The sequence below is a fragment of the Cebus imitator genome, unplaced genomic scaffold, assembly GCF_001604975.1.
Source record: "Cebus imitator isolate Cc_AM_T3 unplaced genomic scaffold, Cebus_imitator-1.0 Scaffold12, whole genome shotgun sequence".
Taxonomy (NCBI): domain Eukaryota; kingdom Metazoa; phylum Chordata; class Mammalia; order Primates; family Cebidae; genus Cebus; species Cebus imitator.
Window position 1 is genome coordinate 10,735,708 of NW_016107327.1, and position 5,155 is coordinate 10,740,862.

A 5,155-nucleotide genomic window follows, 5' to 3' on the forward strand; every position below is an offset into this window, starting at 1 on the left:
GGTGGGTATCAGCTAATCTGTTGAGGACCTAATAGGACAAAATTGTGGAGGAAGGTTGAATTCACTCTCTGCCTGACTTCTTAGGCTAGGACATAGATCTTCTGCTGCCATCAGTGCGACTGATTCTCAGGCCTTTGAATCTGGTCTGGAATCTATACCATCATCTTACTGGCACTCAGGATCTTTGAATTACACCACTGGCTCTCCTGGGTTTCCAGCTGGCAGATGGTAGATCATGGGACTTCTCAGTGCCCATAATTACATAAGCCAATTCCGTATAATACATTTCTTCATAAATGCACTCACAAAGATACATTCTATTGGTGCTGTTTCTCTGAAGAACCCTGACTAATACAGTAGGAAACATATCTTTTCATCATTGTGTAGCCCCAGTTTTAGCACGGGTCTGATTTGTTGAGATCTATACAATGTCAACAGAATAGAAATCCATTTTCCTTCACATTCCAACAGGGAAGTCAGACAGCTTAATAAATCAATTGGGATAAAATGTGACACATATTATAGTAGAAATATAATACAATAAATTCCATGGGAGCACAAAGAAGGAAATGGTTATTTCTTCCTAGAGATTAGGATTAGGCTATATAGAGGAGGTAACATTTGACCTGGCCTTGGGACCTTAAGAAAAGTTCACCAAGTGGATATTCTAGAAGGGAGAACAGTATAAGCAAAGAAAAGAAGATTTAAAAGTACTTAGTATGGCACTGGAATTCTGATTCCAGCCAAGATGGAGTAATAGAAAACAGATTTATCCTCCCACCTGAAATGACTGAAAGAAAAACAGACAAAATATATGAAACAATGGTTTGAAGATATTAGAAACAGGTAACAAAGGACAGTGATGGATGCAAGATGCAAAACAACTAAAATGAGCCCTATGATTGTCTCAGTTTACCTAGAGAGAGTTTCCTGGCCATGGCTCGGGATGAGGGAACTTAGATAAAGCCCATTGGTCTTCTTGAGTGGAGAAGACCCCCTGATCTGAAGGTCTCAGGAGGCCAGGATTGCTAGAGTCTACAAGGAAAAGTACTGGTGCTACAAAGAGAAGAACTCCAGGGCACAATGGTTCACACCCAAATCCCAGCACTTTGGGAGGCTGAGGTGGGTGGATCACTTGAGGCCAGGAGTTCGAGACCAACCTGGGCAATTTGTCAAAACTTCACCTCTACTAAAAATACAAAAATCAGCCAGGTGTGGTGGCAAGCACTTGTAATCCCAGCTACTCGGGAGGCTGAAGCATAATTGCTCGAACCCAAGAGGTGGAGGTTGCAGTGAGCCAAAATTGTGCCACTGTATTCCAGCCTGGGCGACAAAGTGAGGCTCTGTCTCAAAACAAAAAACAAACAAAAAATAGAGAAAGAAAAGAAGAGAAAAAGAAAAATGAAGGGAAGAGATAATGATTATCTCTATTAAAAAAAAAAAAAAGAAGAAGAAGTCAGGAGTTCAAGACCAGCCTGGCCAACACAGTGAAATCCCGTCTCTACTAAGTAAAGCACAAAAATTAGCCAGGTGTTCTGGTGGGTACATGTAACCCCAGCTACTCGGGAGTCTGAGGCAGGAAAATCACTTGAACCCAGGAGGTGGTGGTTGCAGTGAGTCAAAATCAAGCCACTGCATTCCAGCCTGGGCAACAGAGGAAGACCCCATTCCAAAAAAAAAAAAAAAAAAGCTTTGCTCAATGGCAGTATCGTAGCCAATGAGATTCATCCCAGGTGCAATTATTGCTAATTGAAAACTTTTCCCAATACCCCACCATGATGACTTGAAATACAATCAGCACTGGCAATTTTTGACAGTCTCTACGGAGACTGAATAAAAATAAAAATAATAAATAAATAAATAAAAGAGAGACAGAGAAAGAACTCCAGAGACCTGAAGAGATTTCCCCTGGAGTCTTCAGCTTAGCACAGAACAACACATGGTGTACAGAAACTACCTGAGGCTGGGGAAAGAGAAACAAAAAAATTAGAGGGAATAATTCTCACAACTAAATACATTAGTGGAAATAGTTCTTGTTCCAATAGTCAGAGTGGAAAACCCCATAACTCAGAATATTGGGTAAAAAGGTCTTGCCTAAACAGTGGGACAAAATTAGCTCTAGACTCAAAGCTACTCTAGTCCCATCTAAAAAAGCTCTAAAGCAAGAACCATGTATTAGTTTTCTATTTTTTTTTTAATTTTCTGTGACTTGATACCATGAAGATTAGTTTACTATTACTGCATAACAAATTGCTACAAATTTAGCAACTTAAAACAACACAAAATTTGTCTCAGACTTTCTGTGGGTGAGGAGTCCAGGTATGGGTTAGCTGGTTCCTCTGCTCAGGGACTCACCAAGTTGAAATCAGGGTGTGGCCAGGGTTGTGATTCTCATCTGAGGCTTGGAGTCCTCTACCACATCATTCAATTCTTTATAGAATCCACTTTCTTGTAGTTGCAGAATGAAGGTCCCGGTTTTATTTTCCTTCCCTCCCTCCCTCTGTCCCTCCCTCCCTTCCTTCCTTTCCTCCTTCCTTCCTTCCTTCTTCTTCTTTTTTTTTTTTTTTTTTGATGGAGTCTCACTCTGTTGTCCAGGCTGGAGTACAGTGGTACAATCTTGGCTCACTCCAACATTCACCTCCCAGATTCAAGAGATTTTCCTGCCTCAGCCTCCTGAGTAGCTGAGATTACAGGTGTGTGCCACTATGCCTGGCTAAATTTTTGTATTTTTAGTAGAGGCAGGGTTTTGCTGTGTTGGCCAGGCTGGTCTCAAACTCCCGGCCTCAGGTGATCCGCATGCCTCAGCCTCCCAAAGTGCTGGGATTGTAGGTGTGAGCTGCCATGAGCCCAGCCTATCTGATGCTTCTTGTAAAGGCTCCTCTGATTTTGTCAGGCCCACCCAGGATGGTGTCTCGCTGCCTGATGTGCTTCCAAAGGTGTATAGAGGAAAGATTTAACACAATTACATTTAAAACAGGGGAGGTTGAACAGATATAAACAAAAAGCATGGTTTTTAAACTTTATTTGAATAGTCAGTTGTCAATATGAGTAAACTGTGATAAATTGTACATATATAATATGTAACACCGAGAGTAAACACTAAAAAGCTATTCCTGGATGGGGGAGGCTTCAAGATGGCTGACTAGAAGAGCCTGGCACTTGCCTCCTCCACAAAACAGTACCAAAACAGTAAGCAGATAATTACATGATGAACAGATTTCCTGAGAGAGAACAGTGGAATTCAGCAGGGAAGTGACAGGGAACCTCTGAGGCATGCAAGGAGAGGGAAATGAAGCAGCCAGCCCAGCTGGGATCTGCTTGGAGCCAGGAAGACATCTCCATTCTGGGGAAAAGGTAAGTGAGAGGTCTCCAAATGTCCAAATTCCCACTATTAACTGCTGCAATCCTAGCCACAAGAAATTCCCTTGGCCCTAATGGGCCCTGAGACTAGTATAGGTAGCCGTCTGGAGTCAACATGACAGGACTGTTCCGGAGGGAGAGTTCTTGCTGGGTCTCACGCACTCCCTGAAGCCCAAGCAGCTGCAGCATGGTACGATGTTGAGTGCGCAGTCCATGCCAGATTACATTCCTGAAGTCTCAGCTGGCATCCCCCCATGTCCACCCAGAGGGCTGTAGCATCTTGACACTGGCAGGACCCAGCAGTGCTGTTGGGTCTCTAGCCTTCCAGCCCATGCAGTATCCTATACCCCAGGGCATGGGCAGTACAGTGCATGAGTGAGGATGGCCCCAGGATAAAGGAAGCTGAAGCATGTGCTCCCCACAGCCTGAGAGCCACCTGTTCAGGGCCACTGCCACTGACAGCAATGCCATTCCTTACAACACTAAGGCTGCACAAACCTTCAGAGGCCTGGAGACTGCCTTCCTCGGGCTCTGTTCTGGGGCCTGAGGATGAGTCCACACCACCCCCTGCCACCTATGCCCGCATGTGTCTTCTGAGGGCCTGAGGACAGGCCCTCAGGGGACCTGATGCTAAACACATCCTGCCTGCCTCTGCCAGCATTTGTACATGTCATCTGGGAGCGTGGGGATCAACCCATACTCCTCACTACCCCAGGTACCCACATGCATGATCCAGAGGCCTGAGGACAGACCTGCCTCACGCACTACTGCCACTGCCAGCGCCCATAAGTGTCATCCAGGGGCCTAGGGATTGACCCACCCCATCTACCACTGCCAGCATTTTCTTATGCCTTTCCGGGAACCTAATGACAGTCCCATCCCATTCACCACCACTGCCCTTATGTACTGTCTGGGGTCCTGGGGATAGGCCAATTCTGCCTGCCACTTGGTGCCCATGCACACCTCTTGGGGACCCAGGAATTGGCTCACCCAGCCTGCAGTCACCACCACCAGCATCCACCCACAGGTGCCACTTGAGGGCATGGGGACTGGCCAACACAGTCCAACACTGCCACCAATGGCACACCACACATACTTCTCAGGGGCCTGAGGGTTAGCTTGCCATCACTGCTGCCACCACTGATGCCATGTGTACTACTCAGTAGCCTGAGGATCCATCCACCTACCTGCCACACCACTGCCACCATTGGGACCCAAGCAAGCTGCCTGGAACCCCGAGGAATGGTCCACCCATGCCTACCACTACTAGTGCCCATGTATGCCAGCCAGCTGTGATGCTTGGGCCACTGACACTACCACTGGTGCCTGAGGACTGGACCTCCTGGCATCCCCATCCCCAGAAAGCCTTGCCACAGCCTTTATTAACCACAACCCAAAACACTGAGGAACTCACAGATGGCACTGACACTGATCATAACCATAGAAATCATATGGAAGCTATGCTATTGCACCCACCAAGAATCAAAGCCAAAGCATCCTACCCAACCAACATTATAGATACATCTGTAGGGAAAAGTTTTTTCTTATAAAAGCAAATTCATAAAACTGGAAAAAGAGGCCGGGTGCAGTGGCTCACACCTATAATCCCAGCACTTTGGGAGGCTGAGGTGGGTGGATCACCTGACGTTAGGAGTTTGAGACCTGCCTGACCAACATGAAGAAACCTCATCTCTATTAAAAATATAAAATTATCTGGGCGTGGTGGCGCATGCGTGTAATCCCAGCTACTGGGGAGGCTAAGGCAGGATAATCACCTGAACCCATGAGGCAGAGG

The 5,155-nt window shown here is 46.2% G+C and overlaps 1 non-coding gene across 1 annotated transcript; it reads left to right on the top strand.

Moving 5' to 3' along the window:
- The first annotated feature begins 1,688 nt into the window (after positions 1 to 1,688).
- LOC119467133 lies at positions 1,689 to 1,829 on the top strand. The gene has a single exon (XR_005195658.1). It is a non-coding gene; the product is annotated as a U4 spliceosomal RNA (small nuclear RNA).
- Positions 1,830 to 5,155: the final 3,326 nt, after the last annotated feature.